We start from the raw sequence: 25,899 nt of genomic DNA on the forward strand, positions 1-25,899 counted from the left end.
GGTCCCACCTATCACTTGCCAGCTTGCACTCTTCCCCCTGCCCCCCCACCTTCTTATTCTCACTTCCACTCAATTCTTTTCCAGTTCTGTCCGACACGTTGACTGTTCATTCCTCTCCGTAGACGCTGCCTGACCTGCCGAGTTCCGCCAGCACTTTGTGTGTGTTGCTCTGGATCTCCAGCACCTTCAGAACCTCGTGTCTTCATCTGGGCTTATGCCGCCTTCCTTTCTGGTCCTGAGGAAGCGTCTTGGCCGGAAACATCGACGTTTCATTTCCCTCATAGATGTTGCCTAACCTGCTGAGTTTCTCCTGAGTTTGGTGTCTGAATTACCCAGCAATCTTTATTCTGAATTAGGGCAATCTTTGCAGTCATTTACAGCAGGTCCAGGAGGCACTCATGCAGATTAGATCTCAATGTTCCAACACAGAACATCTTTTAGATCAGGTCACTCATCAGTGGAGAGACAGCAGAGCGGAGAATGGTGGAATCTGTAATGAACTTACCACTGATAAAATGTCAATTGAATAAAAGAAACCTGGCCAAGTGTAACCGAAGTTAAATTGCAATTGGGTATTATTCCAGTTAGGCAGGTGGCATTCACTTCGTTTTAATTCCAATGTGATTTTACCAGGATATCAGTGCCTACATTATCAAAATAATGCTTCTCTGAAACAAAGAGAGCTCTGTGTAGACCAAACATTTCTTGTCTTTTTTATTTTTTTAATATTACCTGGAGACACAGCGCAAAACAGGTCTTTCTTGTCAAAACATTCGCATGCAGCCAAGTGCGGAGAGAGACGGACACTGAGGTTGTCGACAGGTCACTGACTTTAATGAGGACACTTTCAGGGGTTAAAGGAAAAGAAATACAATAAAAGCCAGGCCAACTCGACACTAACCTAAAACTCTCAAACTGAAAGATAACGCCAACACTGTGACTGGAAACAGTAACTAAATATTAAATGACTAGCTCTTCTTTACAGCATCAGTCGAGGCGGTCGTCCTCTTTCTGGGACAAGGATGCGGGTAATCAGGGAGAGTAAGCATTGCTGTGCTCTTGATCAAGTGTCAGCAAAATGAAAATGAAAAAAAGGGCGTAAATACTGCCATAATAATATACGGGTTAGCTGGAATGTGCAACTCATGCGTGCAATTGCCAAACTTTTTCTACAGTCAATTAGACCCAGCAGCAGAGTCGATGATAGTGATTCTGAGGCGCTCCACCCAGCAACCCACCTATTTAACACTAGCCTAAGCACAGGACAATTTACAATGGCACATTAACCTACCAGCTGGAACGTCTTTGGACTGCGGGAGGAAACTGGGGCAACCGGAGGAAGCTATAAGGACATATAAAAAAGGCTTGATCTAAAAACAGAGCAGCGGTGAACAATAACTGAAAAAATAGATTTCAAAATATCAAGCCACAAGCGGGCGCAAAACAAGAGAGAACAGAAATCAAGCACAACAGGCAACAAGGTAAACTTTAGACATGGAGAGTGATGGCCAGGAGCAAATGGTCAAGTCAGCTGCTTCGACGAGTGTACAACGACTGTGGATGGGAACTGATATTAAATAGGTTGCAGATGTTGAGTCTGTAATGAGAGGCAGGTAATCCTATTGGCTAGGAGGCGCCTGCATGTGTAGACTGCGGGTGTCAGTGGCAGCAGGCCTGACAAAACTTGTGTTCCTGAGGAAGGGCACACAAATTCCTTAAGATAGCATCGTAATTGAACTCTGAATCCTGATGCCCGAGTTGTAATAGCATCCTGCTCACCCTTGTGTATACTTTTCAGAAACAGAATCAGGATTATTATTATTATTGGCCTTCTATGATGTGAAATTTGTTGTTTTGCGGCAGCTGTGCAGGGAAAAGGAATAAATTTACTATAAACGACAAAATAAATAAATTGCGCAAAAATGAAAGAACAAGGCTGTAGTGTTCATGGGCTGTTCTGAAACCATCTAAGTATAGGATTTGGGACATTACCTTGCAGTTGTGGAAATTGCCAATGAGGCTGCACTTGCAGTACTGTGTACAGTTTGCAAAGTTCAAAATTACACTTATTATCGAGGTATGTATACTTTATACAACCTTGAGATTTGTCTCCTAACATGCTGCCACTAAACAAAGAAACCCAAAACTGTCATGGTCCAGTCCGTGAAGTCCATTCTTTTAACCCATTAATAAAAGACCAACAAACACCCAATGTGCAGAGAGTGAAAAAAAACACAAATCATGCAAAAAAAAAGCAAACGAATAGCATTCTGAACAGAAGTCTACAAAGAGAGTAAGTCCACAGACCCTTAGTTCAGTGCAGAGTGGAACAGCAAGCTGAACCGGCCCATCCTGTGCCTCAGGCCTCAACACACTAACCTCTTCAGTCTGGCCTGGTGCCTAATTCATCGTCCAAACATCGGGTGTAATCGTTTCGATATGCCCTGGGTCCTGGACCCTGCCTCCTCGAATTAGCCTGCACCCCACCTTTCCAATTTTGCCCAGCGCTTAAATCGATCGAACCTCAGGGCCTCAGCTCTTGACCCACTGCCTCGCTTCACATTGGCTCTGCCACGTGGAATTGCCTCCAAGTCCAAAGGGAAGTTACAGGTTATTGTCTGATGGGATCATTTGCCAGGAAAAATGAGTGATTAACAAAGTATTTCACTGTTTTCATTGTTTCATTGGCCATCAGCCAGAAGTCGCTAAGATTCACCAGCGTCAACTTAAACTGAAAGTAGGAAGGTATGCTTAAACTGGAAAGTACACTTCAGTAATATATAAGAACATCAACAGCACCTGAAGACTTGGCTTAGAGGGAAGACTGCGCGGTTTAGGTATTTATTCCTTGGAATGTAGGAGGCAGAGGGGTTGATAACGAAGGTTTAAACTGGAAGACCAAAGACTGAAGTCAGTGAGTCTGGTAGTCGACTTGATGAGCTGAATAGCCTAATTTTGCTCCTATTTCTTATGGTCTTACAATGATTGACCCTTTGTCTTTGGGTCTTATGCTCATCCACTTGGCACATGGCTGAACATAACTCAGTGGCCACTGCTTGTTAATGAAAATTTCCAATCAGCCAATCATGTGGCAGCAACTCAATGCACAAAAACATGCAGACGTGGTCAAGAGATTTAGTTGTTGTTCAGACCAAACGTCAGAATGGGAGAGAAATGTGATCTAAGTGACTTTGAATGTGGCATAACTGCTGGTGCCAGATGGGGTGGTTTGAGTATCTCAGAAACTGCTGATCTTCAGGCACAACAGTCTCTAGAATGTACAGAGAATGGTGTGAGAAACAAAAAAACATTCAGAGATCAGTCATTCTGTGGGCAAAAGCACTTTGTTAGTGAGAGAGGTCAGAGGAGAATGGACAGATTAGTTCAGGATAACAGGAAGGAGACAGTAACTCAAATAAGCACGCATTACAACAGTGGTGTGTAGAGCATCTCTAAATGCACAACGCATTGAAATTGAAGTGGATGGGTTTCAGCAGCAGAAAACCAGGGACATACAGTCAATGATCACTAATTAGTGACGGGAGGTACCACTGTGTGTAGTTGTGAATGATCCAGCATGGCTTTTGGCACTCCCTGTCTGGTAAAACCATGGCTGAGGATGAGGAGGTACCTCTCAGAACCTCCTTCCACTTGTGGTGCGAGTACTCCTGCCATTCACAACTAGATGCGGCGGGACAGCGGGACATGAGTCGCTTCTCCAGGTCCGTACCAAGTGTGCCACACCCTTCTGCACACCACCATGGCTCCCGCTGGAGCGCTACAGCCTCAGAGCAAGGGATAACCCACAGCATGAGGCCGTAGGCCATCATCAGGTCTGCCCCAAGTCTTCACCATTGAGGGTAACTCAATATGGGGGAGGGGGAGGGGAAGGTAGAAGATTCTTGTCTGCACAGGGGTTAGTCGGGAGGTGAACAGAAGATCATCCATTACTTCCTCTGGTCCATCCCTGCCCAACCGCCATCAACCCTCGGCAACAGTTCCCTTCAGGAAATGTCCAGGTTAGTCACCAGTCACTTGTTCATAGTCCCCACCCAGAGGATATCCTGTGTCCTGGTCTCTCCGGCTGCTATTCAGTGTGGTGGAGCTTGGAGCAAGTAAGTACAGTACAGGGAAAAGGCAGAAGAATGGAGTTGGGAGGGAAAATAAATTTGCCATGATGGAATGGCAGCGTAGACGTGATGGGCTGAATGGCCTAATTCTGCTCTAATGCATTATGGAGTTGTCAGCTGAGGGAGGGATAGGAGGAAGGAATCAGGAAGAGATGGCCTTACCCATGTTTGCCCAGATTCGAGGAGATTTTGTGGAGTTCAGAATCAATTCCATCGCACCACTCATTCCCCTAGGTAGCCTTGCCTCTGGTGTGGTGGTTCAGGCGTGACACTTGGAACCTCTTCTAACCACCAACCCCTCAACCCCCAAAACCTCTAGATCTCCACCAAATTTAATTATCCGACCCCAGCTGTCAAATTCCTTCCCTCCGTCCTCCCCTCCCCTTCCCCACGACCCTCTCCGGCCGAGGCCAAGCTCTCCCTCCCACTGCAACGCGCATAAACTGCTCAGTTGGCCGGGCAGCATCCTGGGAAATGAATAAACAGTCGACGTTTCAAGCTGAGGTCCCTTCTTCAGGACTCGAGCTGAGGGAGGGATAGGAGGTGGGAATCAGGATTGCCTTCCTCCAGTAGATTTTATAAGCCCTCCCCTTTGAGATTCCCAATATATATTTTTTCGTTTTTGAAAACCTTTCCCCGCTGCACTTCCTTCTTCTGGGAGGGAGTGTCTCTGATGGAAACGAGCTGGCAGGCCAAAGTTCCCAGCCTGGATGTTGGTCGAACTGTTCTGTCTCGGGCGGTGATCGGAATCCAGAGGTTCTGCGTTCATTTACATAAAGGTAAGGGAGATAATAGACGCGGTCTTGTAAATTATTTATCCGTGCTTTCCAGTTTTGTCAGTCAGTGTGTGTGAAGCCGTAAAAGGAAACTAGAACGATTTATTGGGGACTTGGGTCTCTTGTGGCTGAGCGAGTACCCTGCTTCTTGTCTCTTGACAGATGCCCCTTTTGCCCTCTCTCGCTCCCATCACCTGCACCTCAGTCGTTTAAAGATAAGTTTTAGTTGTGACACGAACAGTGAAATGTGTGTCTTTTTGGCGTCAACGGTCAGCACAGTCCGAGGATGCCATGTTTCCAGCGCCAACGTAATCTGCCCTCAACTCATCCCCACCTATTCGTCTTTGGAATATGCAAGAACAGCGGAGCTCCCATTGGAAACTCATTTACCTTGATGAAGGGTCTCGGCCCGAAACGTCGAATTCATTTCCATAGACGCTGCCCGACCCTGCTGAGCTCCTCCAGTACGTCGTGCGTGTGCTGCTCTGCATTTTCAGGATCTGTTGGGTATCTGGGGGAACCCCACGCGGTGGAGGGGAGAACCTCCAAACTGCTTACATACAGCAACGGGTCTCGAACCCGCGTCACTGGCGCTGTTTAATCTACTTGCTACCCCCGACCCGATTTCCTGGCGGTCAGGACCCCAGTCGGCCCATCGTGAATGCACCAGCTGCCTAGCACAGGCAAAGCTCACCAGTCCCACACACACCCTCCCGCGCCGTCGGGTAGCCAAAGCCCTGCTGAAGCCTGCCTTTGAAGTTGCACCTACCGTAGTCAGCTCCCGACTCCCACCCAAGCACCGCCTAATCATTTTTAATGTGCCGTTTCGCTCTTAATTCCATCCCGCTCCTCCGCTTTATTTTATCCCTGAGCTCGAGTCCTGGTTTGTCAAAGCCGAGCTGACTGTCAAGTAAGCGTTTTAGCTATCTGCGTTGACGGCTGGCAAGTAGTGACCGCTGCACAGGCTCGGTCAAAGCTGCGGGACGATGTAAATTCAGCCAGCTCTATCCCGGCACTCGCCTCCCCAGCATCGAGAACGTCTTCAAAAGGCGATGCCTGCAAATGGCGACATCAGTCATTAAGCACCTACCCGCCCTTCCCATCACCCAGAACATGCCCTCTTCTCATTGCTACCGTCAGGAGCCTGAAGGCACACACTCAGCGATTCAGGAACAGCTTCTTCCCCTCTGCCATCTAACTTCTGAAAGGACATCGAACCCAGGAGCACTAGCTCACTACTTTTTGCTGTTTTTTGATTTATTTAATTTAACTCAATATTTACTGTGTATATGTGTGTGTGTATGTATAAATTTCTTATTGTAATTTATAGTTTTAAAATTATGAATTGAAATTATTACTGCTGCAAGACAACACATTTCACGACATACACTGGTGATATTAAACCTGATTCTGATTCTGATGTTGAAAGGAGTAATTCTGCACTGTACCTACGGAAGGGTGCAATGAAAACTGACTTTCAGCAGCCTCTCCGGCACATAGCATCAGACCAGCAGCATTCACAAGCTAATATAAGTAAATGCAATTAGACAATAGACAATAGACAATAGTTGCAGGAGTAGGCCATTCAGCCCTTTGACCCAGCACCACCATTCACTGTGATCATGGCTGATCATCCACAATCAGTATCAAGTTCCTGCCTTTTCCCCATAACCTTTGATTCCGCTATCTTTAAGAGCTCTATCCATCTCTTTCTTGAAAGCATCGAGAGACTTGGCCTCCACAGTCTTCTGGGGCAGAGCATTCCATATATCCACCACTCTCTGGGTGAAAAAGTTTTTCCTCAACTCCATTCTAAATGGCCTACCCCTTATTCTTAAACTGTGGCCTCTGGTTCTGGACTCACCCATCAGTGGGAACATGCTTCCTGCCTCCAGCGTGTCCAATCCCTTAATAATCTTGTATGTTTCAATAAGATCCCCTCTCAGCCTTCTAAATTCCAGAGTATACAAGCCCAGTCGCTCCAATCTTTCGACATATGACAGTCCCGCCATCCTGGGAATTAACCTTGTGAACCTACACTGCACTCCCTCAATAGCAAGAATGCCCTTCCTCAAATTTGGAGACCAAAACTGCACACAGTACTCCAGGTGTGGTCTCACCAGGGTCCTGCACAGCTGCAGAAGGACCTCTTTGCTCTTATACTCAATTCCCCTTGTAATGAAGGCCAGCATGCCATTAGCTTTTTTCACTGCCTTCTGTACTTGCATGCTTGCTTTCAGTGACTGATGTACAAGAACACCTAGATCTCGTTGTACTTCCCCTTTTCCTAACTTGACTCCATTTAGATAATAATCTGCCTTCCTGTTCTTACCACCAAAGTGGATAACCTCACATTTATCCACAATAAACTGCATCTGCCATGCATCTGCCCACTCACCTATCCTGTCCAAGTCACCCTGTATTCTCATAACATCCTCCTCACATTTCACACTGCCACCCAGCTTTGTGTCATCGGCAAATTTGCAAATGTTACTTTTAATTCCCTCATCTAAGTCATTAATATATATTGTAAACAGCTGCGATCCCAGCACTGAACCCTGCGGTACCCCACTGGTCACCGCTTGCCATTCGGGAAGGGACCCGTTAATCGTTACTATTTGTTTTCTGTCAGCCAGCCAATTTTCAATCCATGTCAGTACTCTGCCCCCAATACCATGTGCCCTGATTTTGCCCACTAATCTCCCATGTGTGGACTTTATCAAAGGCTTTCTGAAAGTCCAGGTACACTACATCCACTGGCTCTCCTTCGTCCATTTTCATAGTTACATCCTCAAAAAATTCCAGAAGATTAGTCAAGCATGATTTCCCCTTCGTAAATCCATGCTGACTCGGACTGATCCTGTTACTGCTATCCAGATATGTCGTAATTTCATCTTTTATAATTGACTCCAGCATCTTTCCCACCACCAATGTCAGGTTAACTGGTCTATAATTCCCTGTTTTCTCTCTTCCTCCCTTCTTGAAGAGAGGGACAACATTAGCCACCCTTCAATCCACAGGAACTGATACTGAATCTATAGAACATTGGAAAATGATTACCAAGGCGTCCACGATTTCTAAAGCCACCTCCTTAAGTACCCTGGGATGCAGACCATCAGGTCCCGGGGACGTACCAGCCTTCAGACCCAACAGTCTATCCAACACCATTTCCTGCCTAATATAAATTCTTACAAGAAAGAATGTAAATAGAATTTTCAATAAGACCATATTAGGGTGTATTCTGGAGTTGAGGAGTGAGGTCATTGCAGTCATTCATATACAGTGGTATGCAAAAGTTTAGGCACCCCTGGTCAAAATTTCTGTTATACTGTGAATAGTTAAGTGAGTAGAAGATGAACTGATCTCCAAAAGTCATAAAGTTAAAGATGAAACATTCTTTTCAATGTTTAAAGCAAGATTAGTGTATTATTTTTGTTTTGTACAATTTTAGAGTGAAAAAAAGGAAAGGAGCACCATGCAAAAGTTTGGGCTCCCCAAGAGACTTGAGCTCTCAGATAACTTCTACCAAGGTCTCAGACCTTAATTAGCTTGTTAGGGCTATGGCTTGTTCACAGTCATTGTTAGGAAAGGCCAGGTGATGCAAATTTCAAAGCTTTATAAATACCCTGACTCCTCAAACCTCATCCCAACAATCAGCAGCCATGGGCTCCTCTAAGCAGCTGCCTAGCACTCTGAAAATTAAAATAAATGATGCCCACAAAGCAGGAGAAGGCTATAAGAAGATAGCAAAGTGTTTTCAGGTAGCTGTTTCCTCAGTTCGTAATGTAATTAAGAAATGGCAGTTAACAGGAACGGTGGAGGTCAAGTTGAGGTCTGGAAGACCAAGAACATTTTCCCAGAGAACCGCTCATAGGATTGCTAGAAAGGCAAATCAAAACCCCCGTTTGACTGCAAGAGACCTTCAGGAAGATTTAGCAGACTCTGGAGTGGTGGTGCACTGTTCTACTGTGCAGCGACACCTGCACAAATATGACCTTCATGGAAGAGTCATCAGAAGAGAACCTCTCTTGCATCCTCATCACAAAATTCAGCGTGAGAAGTTTGCAAAGGAACATCTAAACAAGCCTGATGCATTTTGGAAACAAGTGCTGTGGACTGATGAAGATAAGATAGAACTTTTTGGCCGCAAACTAAGGCATGCTTGGAGAAACAAAGCTGGGAGGCAGTGTGAAATGTGAGGAGGATGTTATGAGAATGCAAGGTGACTTGGACAGGCTGGGTGAGTGGGCAGATGCATGGCAGATGCAGTTTAATGTGGATCAATGTGAGGTTATCCACTTTGGTGGTAAGAACGGGAAGGCAGATTATTATCTAAATGGAGTCAAGTTAGGAAAAGGGGAAGCACAAGGAGATCTAGGTGTTCTTGTACATCAGTCACTGAAAGCAAGCATGCAAGTGCAGCAGGCAGTGAAGAAAGCTAATGGCATGCTGGCCTTCATAACAAGGGAAATTGAGTATAAGAGCAAAGGGGTCCTTCTGCAGCTGTACAGGGCCCTGGTGAGACCACACCTGGAGTACTGTGTGCAGATTCGGTCTCCAAATTTGAGGAAGGACATTCTTGCTATTGAGGGAGTGCAGCGTAGGTTCACAAGGTTAATTCCTGGGATGGCGGGACTGTTATATGTCGAAAGATTGGAGTGACTAGGCTTGTATACTCTGGAATTTGGAAGGCTGAGAGGGAATCTTATTGAAACATATAAGATTATTAAGGGATTGGACATGCTGGAGGCAGGAAGCATGTTCCTGCTGATGGGTGAGTCCAGAATCAGAGGCCACAGTTTAAGAATTAGGGGTAGGCCATTTAGAACGGAGTTGAGAAAAAACTTTTTCACCCAGAGAGTGGTGGATATATGGAATGCTCTGCCCCAGAGGGCTGTGGAGGCCAAGTCTCTGGATGCTTTCAAGAAAGAGATGGATAGAGCTCTTAAAGATAGTGGAATCAAAGGTTATGGGGATAAGGTAGGAACTGGATACTGATTGTGGATGATCAGCCATGATCACAGTGAATGGCAGTGCTGGCTCGAAGGGCCGAATGGCCTACTCCTGCACCTATTGTCTATTGTCTATAAAAAAGGGTGCAAAATTTCATGAAAGGAACACCTCTCCAACCGTTAAGCACGGGGGTGGATCAATCATGCTTTGGGCTTGTGTTGCAGCCAGTGGCATGGGGAACATTTCACTGGTAGAGGGAAGAATGAATTCGATTAAATACCAACAAATTCTGGAAGCAAACATCACACCGTCTGTAAAAAAAGCTGAAGATGAAAAGAGGATGGCTTCTACAACAGGATAATGATCCTAAACACACCTCAAAATCCACAATGGACTACCTCAAGTGGTGCAAGCTGAAGATTTTGTCATGGCCCTCACAGTCCCCAGACCTAAACATCAGCGAGAATCTGTGGATAGACCTCAAAAGAGCAGTGCATGCAAGACAGCCCAAGAATCTCACAGAACTAGAAGCCTTTGGCAAGGAAGAATGGGTGAAAATCCCCCAAACAAGAACTGAAAGACTCTTAGCTGGCTACAGAAAGTGTTTACAAGCTGTGACACTTGACAAAGGGAGCGTTACTAAGTACTGCCATGCAGGATGCCCAAACTTTTGCTTCGGGACCTTTTCCTTTTTTGTTATTTTGAAATTGTAAAAGATGGAAATAAAAGTAATCTTGCTTAAAATATTAAAGAAATATGTCATCTTTAACTTTATACCTTTTGGAAATCAGGTGATCTTTTACTCGCTTAGCTATTCACAGTAACAGAAACTTTGACCAGGGGTGCCCAAAGTGCCAGGAGTGCCACTGTATGTGCCTAAGACTTTTCCATAGACAGCCATGAAACAAAGAAAGCCATGGACCCCGTTCAAAGAAAAACTTCAAACCCCCACCGCACAAAAAAGCAAATTACACAAATGGCAAAAAAAACAAGCAAAATACACAGAATATAAAACAACATCCCACAAAGTCATCGGGAGAATCCAAGGACATTCGGTTCAGTGCAATCTCGCGCTGTGTTATTTGATATCTACAGTCTGCCTCGACCAAAATGCACAATGTAGCAACAGAAAAAGGAGAGAGCAGAATACAGAAGCACGTTGTAACGTGAACTACAGAATCCGATCCACAAACAATGCCGATTAGACCTTGCCCAAGGCCAAGGATTCCAGCATGATCTAGTGAAAGGAGAGAGAAACCATTCAAATGCAGACACCTTCCTGCAGGAGCAACAGGTGGTTAAGGCTCATTTTTGTTATCCAGGAATAGAAAATAAATGTGAGGTCAAGATACAACCGTAAAGAACATTGGTTAGGCTGAATTATTAGGGTGTATTCTGGAGTTGGGGAGTGAGGTCATTGCAGTCATTCAAATAGAGACCACCTCAACTCCTCCTGCACATCAATGAGAGGGCCTGAGAAACTAGTTGTCAAGATTCTGATAATCTTTTCTCATGACATGGAGTGTGAACAGTTACCTGTGTGCCTGATACATTTACCTAGCTGATAGCCTCTGCTGAGTTTTAGCACACAATTAAACTGCAATCAGCCAGCAGGAAGGAAGGCATCGGGCATACGAAGGACGAAGCTGCATTTTAAAGACTGCTGGTCAAATTTCTGGGATTAACTTTGATTAGAGTATTGTAGGTAGCCATCGGGGATGACAGCGAAGGTGAGGATGAACATAGAGATATGATAGGTTATTGGGGAAGTGGGTCCAAAGTACGGGGCATTTTTGCTGCCCTTCTTGACTGGATCCTCTGTAAGGTCTGGCCTTTCATGGAACATATTTAGTTTTGCCCAGAAGGGGCTGTTACGGAATATTCTTGCGTTATGGGCTAGAGCAAATATTAACTTCAACAGCAACCAGTCTGCAGACCTGGATGTGGATTGTAGATTGAGTTTAAAATGCAGCTCAGAACGGTGGTCTTCCTGGAGCTGCAGACTGGGGTCGATTGTAAACCATTCACCTGAGCTGTCTGCGGTTGTATGAATGCAGCCCAGAGACAGTGACCATTAATGGCCATCATTTTGGGTGTGTTGGTATTGAGGATCTAGGTGTTTGAAAATTATGTGCAACTGAAAGGAAGCATTATGAAAGCATTGTAACTGTAGAAATTATCCTGTTGTGACCTTTGTTCTTTAACATATAAAATGTGATGTAATAGTGGGTCAGGAGGCCTGTTCTTCCAAGAGTGTAACTGTATGATGCCTGCTTGTTGTGCAGAATAAAGACTTCTATAGCATCAACTTCAGTGTTCATGACCTTGATCAAGGTCACAACATTTGGGGGCTCGTCCAGGATATGTTTGTGACCCATCGTGTGGCAAGCAAACTCACCAGTCTAAGTGGGTGAGTGTTTTTAAGATTAGCACTCACACGTGGGTCTGTTCAAGTCAATGACCACGGGATCACAAAGTTTCGCTAACACGGCGGAGAGTGGAACTGGTAGATATAGAGGCAGTGTGGTGTGTGCGTGCATATGTGTTTTTGTAAGAGACTAGACATTTTGGGATAATTTGGTGAGGCAGGGCCAAGGTGATCATGGGGATTAGGGATATGCCAGTTGGTTGAAGAACAGAATAATTGAAGGGATGTAGCTGTTCCTGAAGCTGGTGGTGTGGGACTGACAGTAGCTGTGAGAAGATAGCATGGCCAGGATGGTGGGGATCTTTGATGATGGATGCTCCTTTGTGAGGCAGCGCCTCCTGTAGATATGACCAATGGTTGGGAAGGATGTGCCCGTGATGTTTTGTGCTGAGTCCTCCAATCTGTGCAACTTTGTCATGTTCCTGTGCACACAAATTGCCACAGCACACCATAGTGCAAATAGTCAGCACACATTCAACAGTACTTTGGAGAGGATGCAGAAGAGGTTCACCAGGATGCTGCCTGGTTTAGAGGGCATGTGCTAGCATGAGAGGCTGGATAAACTTGTGTTGTTTTGTCTGGAGTGGTGGAGGCAGAGGGGAGATCTGATAGAGGTCTATCAGATTATGAGAGGTGTAGATAAAATAGACAGGGACTTCTCCCCCAGGGTAGCAATGTCTAAAACCAGCGACCATGCATTGAGGATGATACGGGGTAGGTTCAATGGGGATGTGAGGGGTCAGAGTTTTTTACTTGGAGAGCCTTGGCTGCCTGAAATGTGCTGCCTGGTAAGTAATAGAGGCCAATACATCACAGGCTTTTAAGAGACGTTTGGATAGGCACATGGATGTGAGGAAGATGGAGGGATATGGACATTGTGTAGGTAGGGGGGATTAGTGTTTGGGAGTTTTTGATTTGCTTTTTAACTGGTTCAGCACAACATTGCAGGCCGAATGGCCTGTTCCTGTGCTGTGCTCTTCTATGTTCTAGTACATTGGTCGAAGTTCATAACACAATCGGTGACAAACCAAACGTCCTTAACCTCCTAAAGCAGGTGTCCCCAACCTGGGATCCTAGGGCCCCTCAGTAAGGAACGCAAATGCGATGTCAGCATTCATTTCAAGAGGACTAGAATATAAAAGCAAGGATGTAATATTAAGGCTTTATAAGACACTACTGAGGCCTCACTTGTAGTATTGTGAGCAGTTTTGGGCCATATATCCGAGAAAGAATGTGCTGATATTGAAGAGTGTTCAAAGGAGGGTCATGAAAATGATTCCATATGTCATAGGAGAAACGAATGATGGCTCTGGGCCTGTACTCACTGAAATTCAGAAAAAATGGTGGGGGGGGGATTTCATTGAAACCTATCAAACATTGAAAGACCTCAATAGAGTGGATGTGGAGAAGATGATTCCTACCGTGAGAGACTCTAGGACTAGAGGACCTCATATACCGTCTAGGTGGTCTCCAGCCCCTTGGTATGAACATAGAATTCTCCAACTTCCGGGTAGTTCCCTCCCCTTCCCTTCCCCTATCCCTATGTCACTCTGTCCCCTCCCCCAGCTCCCTACCACCTCCCTCTTGGTTCCGCCTCCTTCTACTACCCATTGTGTTTTCCCCTATTCTTTCTTCACCTTTCCTGCCTATCACCTCCCTGCCTCCCCTCCCCCACCCCTTTATCTTTCCCCTTACTGGTTTTTCACCTGGAACTGACCAACCTTCTCCTTCCCACCCTCCCCCTACCTTCGTTATAGGGCCTCTGCCCCCTCCCCCTACAGTCCTGACAAAGGGTTCCGGCCTGAAACGTCGACCGATCTTTTCCACGGATGCTGCCCGACCTGCTGAGTTCCTCCAGCGTGTTGTGAGTGTTGCTTTGACCCCAGCATCTGCAAAGTATTTTGTGCTCAGGACTAGAGGACATAGCATCAGAACCGACATGGAGTTGAGGAGGAATTTCTTTAGCCAGAGTGTGGTGAATCTACGCACCCCTATTCAAAGGTTTCAAAGGTATCTTTAATGTCAGAGAAATGCATACAATATACATCCTGAAATGCTTTTTCTTCGCAAAACATCCACGAAAACAGAGGGTTGCCCCCAAAGAATGAATGACGGTTAAATGTTAGAACCCCAAAGTCCCCACCAGCTCCCCCCTCTCACACATAAGCAGCAGCAAAGCAATGACCCCCCTTCCTCCACCAGCAAAAAAAAACATCAACACCCACCATCGAGCACTCAAGCATGCAGCAAAGCAACAGCAAAGACACAGACTTGCAGTACCCCAAAGACTACTCATTCACCCGGTATTCGACACACCACGGGCTCTCTCTCTCCCTAATAAGGGAGGAAGAGATGTCTCTGTTTCACAGTGAGAGGGGAGGCATAACAAACAACTGGCTGACTTACGATGTTAAAAGTCCATTGCGGCGCTTTTTCTGAGCTCTGTGTCCAAAGATCTTGGGTCTCTGGGCACACAGCCAGAGATCTTCCGTCTCCCAGGACACGCCGATCTCCTGCCGGGACACTGACCTTCGGTCTGCCTGTCTCCAGAGCCACAAGATCCCAGAACTCCGAAGACGAGCTAAGTTCTTAGACCACATCCTTGGCATGTCGAATAACGGCAGTCATGAAATTCCAAGAGCAGGTCCCGTTCCTGCAAAGAATCGAACTTAGGGTCTTTAAAAGAACCCTGAAAGGGAAAAATAGAGATATTAAAGATGGAAATAGAGCTGTTTCTGAAGATGCAAACAAAGGAGTCGCCATTAGGCGCCATTGTCTCTTCCTATAGCAACTTTCTACAGGAGCACCGTTGAGAGTGTCCTGTCTGTCTGCATAATTGCATGGTTCAGAAGCTGCAAGGCATCAGGACACAAGACCCCACAGAGGAGGGTTAAAAACCACCAAGAGAATCACTGGCTCTCCCTCCCTCCTCCTTGTGACATTTAAAATTTCAAAGTTCAAAGTAAATTTACTTCCAAAGTATATGTATGTCACCACTTGCAACCCTGAAATTAATTTTCTTTCAGGCATACTCAATAAATCCATAATAGAATAATAACCCCAATGGAATTAATGGAAGACCACACCAACTTGGGTATTCAACCAGACTGCAAAAAACAACAAACTGCAAATACAAAAATAAAGAAATAATAATAACAAATACATTTACCTGGAGCACTGCAGACAAAGGGCCTGAAGCATTATGGAGAACCCCCTACCACACATCGCACAATCTCTTTGACCCACTACCATCAGGAAAGAGGTACAGGAGCATCAGGACGAGGACTGCCAGACTGGGTAACAGCCTCTTCTCCCAGGACTAATGAATACCCTACCACCACTGAGATCTCGTCACTACAATGGCGAGCTGTTTGTTGCTTACACTGTGCACTAAATGAATTTAAAATTGTATTTGATTAACTTACTTATTTACAGTAATATTTTTTATGTGCCGTATGCGATATGTGTATTGTAGTCCGGAGGAACGTAGCTTCATTTAGTTGTGTGCGTGTATAATCAGATGACAATAAACTGGAACTTGACATGCTGATGGTAGTCAGGCAGAGACTTCTTCAAACTGGGCGAGTTAAAGACTCCCATCACAATGTGGTCGGTCTGGGGGTACACCCCTTCGGTCAGATTGGTGAACTTGGGGTTAAAATGCTTTGATCTGATTGGAGGGTTTGGGTGTATGGTCCTTCGATCTGATTGGTGGGTTTGGAGGTACAACCCTTAGATCCCATGATCATAGCACTCAGTTCCTCAGAAACCAACTCGATGCCTGCCTGAGGGGGGCTGTAGACTGCAGTCAGGAAGGCAGCGGAGAGCTCCCATGGAAGGTATAGAACAGCTGGCACCTCACTGCCGGATGTTCCAGTTAGTTAGTTAGTTAATTTGAGCTTTATTGCCATTGCTGAGGACAACGAGTTTGCAGTGCTAATCCATTCAGTGCAAAACAGCATACAATCACTTCAATTACTAAAAATACAATGACTAAATTTTAAATAACGTCTGAGTTATTTAGAGTGACATCTAAGTTACAACAGAATTGAAAACAAGCAACTCTGTACTGGGGTGTGGTCCAGTTGCACAACAGCCCTGGATGTCTGCACAGAGTTGGGAATCAGGGTTAATATCACTGGCATATGTCATGAAATTTGTTAACTTTACAGCAGCAGTACAATGCAATACATGATAAATAAATAGAGAAAACGGTGAATTACAGTGTGTGTGTGTGTGTGTGTGTGTGTGTTTGTGTATAATACTTAATGGGTTCAATGTCTATTCAGCAATCAGATGGCAGAGGGGAAGAAGCTGTTCCTGAATCATTGAGTGTGTGTCTTCAGGCTCCTGTACCTCCTTCCTGATGGTAGCAATGAGAAGAGGGTATGTCCTGGGTGATGGGGGTCCTTAATGATGGAAGCTGCCTTTTTGAGGTATTGCTTCTTGAAGATGTCCTGGATACTATGGAAGCTAGTGCTGATGATGGAGCTGACTAATTTTATAACTCTCTATGGTTTATTGTGATCCTGAGCAGTTGCTCCATCCCCATACTAAACGGTGATACAGCCAGACAGAATGCCCTCCATGGTACAACTGTCGACATTTGCAAGTGTCTTTGGTGACAAACCAAATCTCCTCAAACTCCCAAATGAAATATAGCTGCTGTCGTGTCTTCTTTGTAGCCGCATCAATTTGTTGGGATCAGGTCAGGTCCTCAGAAAAATTGACACCCAGAAACTTGAAATTGCTCACTCTTTCCACTTCTAACCCCTCCATGAGGACCGGTGTATGTTTCCTCATCTTATCCTTTCCATATCTCCTGCTGGATGTGTAGGAGATTGGACAGGCGATTACTGGGGTGTGATGAGCCCATCACAACATAATGAGCCGGTAGACATTGTGAGTTGTCGGTGGTTTCTATATCGGGTAGTTGTGTCCCAGTGATGTGCTCAGCAGTCCTGATCACTCGTTGAAGTGCTTTCTGGTCGATCTTGTTGCAGCTCGTGTACCATGCCAGCTGGCAGTACGGCAGTGTAGTGATTAGCACAATGCTCGACCGTACAGACAAGCCGGGGTCATCTCCTGCTGCTGCCTGTCAGGAGCTTATATGTTCTCCCCGTCACCTAGGTGGGTTTCCTCTGGGTGCTCCAGCTTCCACCCACAGCGCAAAGACATACTGGTTAGCAGGGTAATTGGTCATTGTAACTCATCTCGTGATTAGGCTGGGGTTAAATCAGGGGATTGTGGGCACGGTTCGAAGGGCCAGAAGGGCCTGTTACACGCTGTATCCCAATAGACAGATAGATAGATATAGATATAGATAGATAGATAGAGAGATAGATAGATAGACAGATAGATAGATGGAGATAGCTAGATAGACAGATAGATAGATATAGATAGATAGAGAGATAGAGATAGATAGATAGAGAGATAGATAGATAGACAGACAAATAGATAGAGAGATAGATAGATAGACAGATAGATATATAGATAGATAGATAGAGATAGATAGAGAGATAGACAGATAGATAGATAGAGAGATAGATAGATAGACAGACAAATAGAGATAGATAGATAGATAGAGATAGATAGACAGATAGATAGATAGATAGAAAGATAAATTCTGTCACGCAGTAGGTCAGTATGCTCTCAATTACACATTGGTAAAGGTTTACCAGCTGCTTTTGAGGCTAACTAGGTCGGGTGGAGGAAGAACTTGGGGAGACTAGGCTGGTTGGAGTAAGAATGGGTGGGGGGAGTTGCTGTGGGGAGCAAGACTGGGGGGGGGGGGAGGTCTAGCCAGGTGGAACAAGAATGAGGGCAGACTAGGCCAGGAGAGCAAGAACAAGGGGTGTAGGGGCAGACTAGGTCAGGTAGGGCAGGAACATGTGGGGGGTTGAGACTAGGCTGTGGGGGAGCAAGACGGGGGTGAGGGCAACACGTTTCTGTGCCGTGGTTAGTTTATTAATAAGCAGACATTACCACTTCTTCCCTTTCCCGGTCCATGCGGTGGATGGTAAAAAAACTGTGGTCACCTTGTGGTTATCACGATGTTATTACTGCTCAGGGAGTTGGAGCTCAGAGTTCAACTCTGACATCTTCTGTTTGTTCGTGGCTTTCTTCTGGTGCTTCGGGAGAGGGGAGGGAGGCTAGCTGGAGGCACTAGGTGAAGCCAGGTGGGTGGGAAAGGTCAAGGGCTGGAGAGGAAGGAATTTGATAGGAAAGGAGAGTGGATCATAGGAGAAAAGGAAGAGGGAGGTGATAGGCAGGCAAGGAGACGCGGTGAGAAGCCAGAGTGGAGTTTGTGACCGCGTTGGTTTCCTCCGGTCCCTCTAGTTTGCTCCCACAGTCCAAAGATGTACCGGTTAGTAGGCTAATTAGTCATTGTAAATTGTCCTGTAATTAGTCTAGGATTAAATCAGTGGGTTGCTGGGAGGCGCAGCTCATTGGGCAGGAAAGTCCTGTTCCGTGTTGTAGCGCAGTAATAAATAAATAAATAAATAAACAAACAGCCCCCCCCTCCCCCTCCCCCGCCCCCAGGCTAGAGTGCAGTGAAAGGAGAGTTAGGCGTGAGCCACTTTTCTGACAAACAGAGCCAGCAGCAGTTTCTCATGGAGTGATCTTCCTTTGAGGTCTTTGATCTTGCACATTAGCCAGGAGGTTCAAGTGGTGTGAGGGGAGACCTTAGGACCCTGCGGATCAGTCCTACCTGGAGCCCTGCCCTGCAGCCATGTTTCCAGAGTACCGTGTACTGTTCGGGTCACCTACTGGGAAATTGACGGGGCTTGAGGACCTGAGTTTTCGGAAAAGACTGAATAGTTTAGGAATTTATTCCTTGGAGCGTAGGAGAGTGAGGGAAGGTTTGACAGACGCTGAATGACTCTTGTGTTTGAGGGACATGGCCCAAAAGCAGGCACGTGTGACTGGTTCAGAAAGGCTCATGTTGCCTCCAGCTGAGGTGCTCGTGAAACCATAAACAAGCTCGTCCCTCCCGGCAAAGTCTACTTGGTTTTTAAGAGCTTGGCATGACTTCTCTTTGGCTCTGTCATCGAAGTTTGGTGTTACAGTACATAGTCATTATAAATTACTCTCAGTCATCTCTGGACACGCAACCCAGGTGCCTCTGCTCTTGTGGACCTCAGGGAATGGTGCCTTGTATTCAGTGTTACCTCTCCTCCCTCTCTCAATCTGGAGTAGTGCTGGGAGGAACTGAAGTGCTGAGTGCTGTTGGATCAGACTGTATAATTCTTAGATTGGACTGTTAAATTGTTATTTTCTATGCATCTTAACAATTAATCTTCCCATTCTCATTCCGACCTGTCAGTCCATGGCCCCTCTACTGCCACAATGAGGTCAGGTGCAGGTTGAAGGAGCAATAGCTTATATTCTGTCTGATTAGCCTCCAACCTGATGGCATGAACGCCGATTTCTCAAATTCCCTGCTTCACTATTCTCCATTCCCATTTCTCACCTTATCTCCTTGCCTGCCCATCACCTCCCTCTGGTGCTCCTCCCCGTTCCCTTCTTCTACACAAAATAATCTGCAGATGCTGGGATCAAAGCAACACTCACAACATGCTGGAGGAACTCAGCAGGTCGGGCAGCATCCGTGGAAATGATGAGTCGATGTTTTGGTCCGGAACCCTTCGTCAGGACTGTAGAGGGAAGGGGCAGAGGCCCTATAAAGAAGGTGGGGGAGGGTTGGAAGGAGAAGGCTGGTAGGTTCAGTTGAAAAACCAGTAATTTGAAAGACAAAGGGGTGGAGGAGGGGAAGCAAGGAGGTGATAGGCTGGAAAGGTGAAGAAGGAATAGGGGAAAACACAATGGGTAGTAGAAGGAGGCAGAACCATGAGGGAGGTGATAGGCAGCTGGGGCAGGGGGCAGAGTGACATAGGGATAGAGGAAGGGAGGGGGAGGGAATTACTGGAAGTTGGAGAATTCTATGTTCATACCAAGGGGCTGGAGACTACCTAGACAGTATATGAGGTGTTGCTCCTCCAACCTGAGTTTAGCCTCATCATGGCAGTAGAGGAGGTCATGTATGGACATACCTGAATGGGAGTGGGAAGCAGAGTTGAAGTGGGTGGCTACCGGGAGATCCTGTCTGTTGTCGCGGACGGAGCAGAGGTGCTCGACGAAGCGGTCCCCCAATCTGCGTCGGGTTTCACCGATGTAGAGGAGGCCACACTGGGAGCACCGGATGCAATAGATGACCCCAACAGACTCACAAGTGAAGTGTTGCCTCACCTGGAAGGACTGTTTGGGGCCCTGAATGGTGGCAAGAGAGGAGGCGTAGGGATAGGTGTAGCACTTGGGCTGACAGGGATAAGTGCCGGGTGGGAGATCAGTGGGGAGGGACGTGTGGATAAGGGAGTCGCGGAGGGACCGATCCCTGCGAAAAGTGGAGAGGGGTGGAAGTTTGAAGTAAAGTTGATGAAATTGACGAGCTCAGCATGGGTGCAGGAAGCAGCACCAATGCCGTCGTCAATGTACCGAAGGAAAAGTTGGGGAGCAGTACCAGAATAGGTTTGAAGCACAGACTGTTCCACATACCCAACGAAGAGACAGGCATAGCTGGGTCCCCGCACCATCACCGCCCTTATAAACTCTGGAGACCTTCCATCCTCAGCCGCTAAACTCATTATTCCCACACCCCGTACTGCTTAATTTTACCTCCTCCCAAAGGTACACAAGCCTGACTGTCCCGATAGACCCATAGTTTCTGCCTGCTCCTGTCCCACCAAACTTATATCTGCCTACCTGGACTCCATTTTGTCACCCATAGTTCAATCCCTCCCCACCTACATCCGGGATACATCCCATGCCCTCCACCTCTTCAATAACTTCCAGTTCCCCGACCGCTTCATTTTCACTATGGATGTCCAATCCTTATACACCTCCATTCCCCATCAAGAAGGCCTCAAAGCCCTCCGCTACTTTCTGGATAATAGACCTCACCAGTTCCCCACCACCACTACCCTCCTCTGGTTGGAGGAACTGGTTCTCACACTTAATAACTTCTCTTTTGGCTCTTCCCACTTTCTTCAGACTAAGGGTGTAGCTATGGGAACTCGCATGGGACCCAGCTACACCCACCTCTTCGTTGGTTATGTTGTACAGTCTGTGCTCCAAACCTATTCTGGTACTGCTCCCCAACTTTTCCTTCGGTACATTGACGACTACATTGGTGCTGCTTCCTGCACCCATGCTGACCTCGTCAATTTCATCAACTTTACTTCAAACTTCCACCCAGCCCTCAAATTCACTTGGTCTATCTCGGACACTTCTCTCCCCTTTCTCGATCTCTTGGTCTCCATCTCTGGAGACAGACTGTCCACTGACATCTTCTACAAGCCCACTGACTCTCATAACTACCTCAACTATACCTCTTCCCACCCCGCCACATGCAAAAATGCCATTCCCTATTCCCAGTTCCTCTGTCTCCGCTGCATCTGCTCCGAGGATGAGACTTTCCGTTCCAGAACATCTCAAATGTCCTCTTTCTTTAAGGATCGTGATTTCCCTTCTGCCGTCATCACTGATGCCCTCACCTGCATCTCCTCCATTTCCTGCACTTCGGCCCTCACCCCATCCTCCCGCAACCACAACAGAGACAGAGTTCCCCTTGTCCTTACCTACCGCCCCACCAGCCTCCGGATCCAGCACATTATCCTCCGCAACTTCCGCCACCTTCAACAGGACCCCACCACTAAGCACATCTTTCCCTCTCCACCCCTCTCCGCCTTCCGCAGGGATCGGTCCCTCCGCGACTCCTTGGTCCACACGTCCCTCCCCACGGATCTCCCACCTGGCACTTATCCCTGTAAGCGCAAGTGCTACACTTGTCCCTATACCTCCTCTCTTGCCACCATTCAGGGCCCCAAACAGTCCTTCCAGGTGAGGCAACACTTCACTTGTGAGTCTGTTGGGGTCATCTATTGCATCCGGTGCTCCCGGTGCGGCCTCCTCTACATCGGTGAAACCCGACGCAGATTGGGGGACCGCTTCGTCGAGCACCTCCGCTCCGTCCGCCAAAACGGACAGGATCTCCCAGTAGCCACCCACTTCAACTCTGCTTCCCACTCCCATTCAGATATGCCCATACATGGCCTCCTCTACTGCCATGATGAGGCTAAACTCAGATTGGAGGAGCAACAACTCATATACCGTCTAGGTAGTCTCCAGCCCCTTGGTATGACCATAGAATTCTCCAACTTCCAGTAATTCCCTCCCTCTCTCTTCCCCTATCCCTATGTCACTCTGCCCCCTCCCCCAGCTGCCTGTCACCTCCCTCATGGTTCTGCCTCCTCCTACTACCCATTGAGTTTTCCCCTATTCCTTCTTCACCTTTCCTGCCTGTCACCTCCCTGCTTCCCCTCCCCCACCCCTTTATCTTTCCCCTTACTGGTTTTTCACCTGGAACCTACCAGCCTTCTCCTTCCCACCCTCCCCCCACCTTCTTTATAGGGCCTCTGCCCCTTCCCTCTACAGTCCTGACGAAGGGTTCCAGCCCGAAACGTTGACTGATCATTTCCATGGACGCTGCCCGACCTGTTGAGTTCCTCCAGCATGTTGTGAGTGTTCCATGGTCTCCTATCCTCCCCGATCAGATTCCCCTTTCTCCAGCCCTGTATCCCTTTCACCAGTCGACTTCCCAGCTCTTTACTTCACCCCTCACCCTCTCCCGGCTTCACCTATCACCTACCATGCTCTACTTCCTCCTCCTCTCCCCCCAGTTTCTAACTCTGACTTCTCTTCTTTTCCTCCAGTGCTGATGAAGAGTATCAGCCCGAAACATCAACTGTTTACCCATTTCCACAGGGGCTGCCTGACCTGCTGACTTCCTTCAGAATTTTGGGGGTGTTGCTTTGGATTCCCAGCATCTGCAGGCTTTCTTAGGTTCGTTCTCATACTGTAAGTAGTTTTTATATTCGTGAATCTGTTTAATATGTTTCCTCGTGGTCACCGTTGTTCAGTGTCCCCGAGTCATCAGATTTGTATGATTCTGGAAAGTTCTGGAAGCTTCTCTTGGTATCACTTTTTTTTACATTATCTTAGTGATGCAATGTGGAGTAGGTCCTTCTGGCCCTTTGAGCCACAATGCTCCAGCAAACCGACTAATCCTAACCTAACGACGGGATCACTTTCGGCAACCAGTGAACCTACCCGGCACACCTTTGGAGCTGTGGGAGGAAACCGGAGCACCCAGGGAAATCCCATGCGATCCCTATAGAAAAGTCCAGAATTGAACTCCGAACTCCGCAACACCCCGAGCTGTACTAGTGTCTGTGGCATCCTCGGTATTATTTGAGAAAGGGCTTTCTGATCGTCTGACTCTTACCTGCAAGTCTGAGTGGAATGTTTCTTATCTACTGTATGTGTATAAAAAGAGCTGGTTATGAAGTAGCACCAACTCTTTTTTAGACTCTATCACCCCTCCTCTTCACTTACTCGACCTTTATCAGTTTGGTAAGGATGTTGCCAGTGTCATGAGCACTGTGGGACTCTGCAGTTTGCCGTAGAGCACGGGGCCTCGCAAGCACCTGTATTTACGTACTCAAGAGACGTACAGTACGATGCTTTTATAGGCTTTCTAAAGCCCGTCCTGCCGAAGCAAACCCAGACCCACCTGGACAAGGCAGAAAAATTTTCATCTTACACTGAGGGCAATGTTTTCATTCAGTTGAATTATGAATTGAAATAAAAATTATAGGTAATTTCAGAACAACTGTGTGATAGGGAAATTTCATGGTGATTTTCAGAATCAGCAGCCTGAAATCCATCAGATACACCCAAAAGTATTCAGGAAGCAAAGTCTTCATTGTCCAGTGTGGTTATCGTAACCGGAGCAGTTAAGCAACACACATCAAAGTTGCTGGTGGACGCAGCAGGCCAGGCAGCATCTCTAGGAAGAGGTACAGTCGACGTTTCGGGCCGAGACCCTTCGTCAGGACTAACGGAAACGTCGACTGTACCTCCTCCTAGAGATGCTGCCTGGCCTGCTGCGTTCACCAGCAACTTTGATGGGTGTTGCTTGGATTTCCAGCATCTGCAGATTTCCTCGTGTTTACGCTAAAAAAGAGCAGTTAAGCCCTCTGCTTGATCTGGTGGAGTTAATTATGACTGACACGGGTTTCTTGCGTTCTGTGATTATTTAAAGGGCCTCTCGTTTAGCTCTGTAGTGGAGTCCTTGTGTTTGTGGAGAATGATTTGTCTCATGATGTTGCTCCAATACTCTGTTGGTATTCCTGTGTCTAACCTCTTGTTTCCTTCTCTTGGGATTCACTTTAGAACTGAGCTCCCAGCCTTTATTAGGCCATGGACCCTACATTAACCGAGGGTTTCCGTGGACCCTACGTTAACCGAGGGTTTTCGTGGTGTTACATACCCCGTAACTGGGTTGCCAAACCAGCAGAAATAGATCACTCAGTTGGAGTCTGGATTACTAGAACTAATAAAGTTTTATTAAAGAAACAAGCAACACAGTACTCTAATCAAAAGGATAATAAATGCAACAGTTCAGCAATGATAAACACACATGTGCACAGAATTAGGATAATAGGATCAATCAAGCTCTATCGTCGTCTAGGGGTAAATGACCAGTTTCAAAGTGACGCAAAGTTCAGTTCAATTGAGTTCAGTTCAGTTCACAGTAATCACTGCCGTGGCGATGGACAGTGGGAGGGAGAGAGAGAGCAAAAACGAATGAATATTCAAACGGCTTCCACACAGACCTTCGATGTTCTTCGCAGTCAGCTTTCGGGCGAGCTCTTTGTGATGTCTTCTGAGGTCACCGACTGTGACCCCCCGTTTCCAGATACGATCGTTTCTCTGCGGTGAAACCTGGCACCCAGGCAAGGGTGGACACACTACCAGGTTCCCGCCGATCGTACCTTTCCACCCTGTGCGTCTATGGCTTGGTCCCACGATCAGCCCTCCAAAACGTCCCACCGACTTGTGGGAGACGCACCGCTTCCAGGGTCTCGTTACCTCGGGGTATCCTGTGTGTCGCCTTAGCGAACCTGTCCCTTTTTATCCCCCTGCTGGGGTATCGCCTGTCCATCACTTCAAACAGTTCAGGGTTCAAAGGGGGAGCCGATCTTGACAGCTCTCCCTCCGTTAAACTCTCCCATCCCTTCATTAACATCTCCAAATGCTGCTCCATTGTTTTCCTTATCTCTCTTTCTCCTGAAGACAGGTGGCAGACCAACTGCTGATCCCACTGGTGCCAGCACAGGACAGCTAACATCTTAATCTATGTGTATTCTCGTCACACCCTCACCTTTAAGGATTTTTACCGGGGTAAAAATTACAAACATGAATACATTATTTGATACACACAAATATACATCTTCATCAGCTATTTGGCTAATACAGCGAATTTTAAGTTGTCAACACCTGACAGACAGTCAGCAATCACATTTTCCGTTCCTTTTATATGTGTAATTTTTATATCAAATTCCTTAAACCAGGCTCCAACTTAGCAAACTTCAAAGTGGCTAAAAACACTGATGAATTGCAATCAATGTAACCTCTCATTGGGTTTCGTCCCGGACCACAATAACAAGGGTCGTCCCATCCCGACTTAGTTTTCTCTCACAAGGGCTTA

The 25,899-nt window shown here is 46.7% G+C and overlaps 1 protein-coding gene across 4 annotated transcripts in view; it reads left to right on the plus strand.

Moving 5' to 3' along the window:
• The first annotated feature begins 4,709 nt into the window (after nt 1-4,709).
• Nucleotides 4,710-25,899, plus strand: part of il15l (interleukin 15, like) — a 97,320-nt gene continuing 76,130 nt past the window's right edge. The window contains exons 1-2 of one of the 4 annotated variants that reach the window (XM_072274772.1): nt 4,710-4,909; nt 23,060-23,204. The gene's annotated coding sequence lies outside the window, so the exon portion shown is untranslated. The remainder of the gene's footprint in view (nt 4,910-23,059; nt 23,205-25,899) is intronic. The other 3 variants (XM_072274773.1, XM_072274774.1, XM_072274775.1) reach the window with 3 other exon arrangements.

Source organism: Mobula birostris, chromosome 12 (assembly GCF_030028105.1).
Source record: "Mobula birostris isolate sMobBir1 chromosome 12, sMobBir1.hap1, whole genome shotgun sequence".
Taxonomy (NCBI): domain Eukaryota; kingdom Metazoa; phylum Chordata; class Chondrichthyes; order Myliobatiformes; family Myliobatidae; genus Mobula; species Mobula birostris.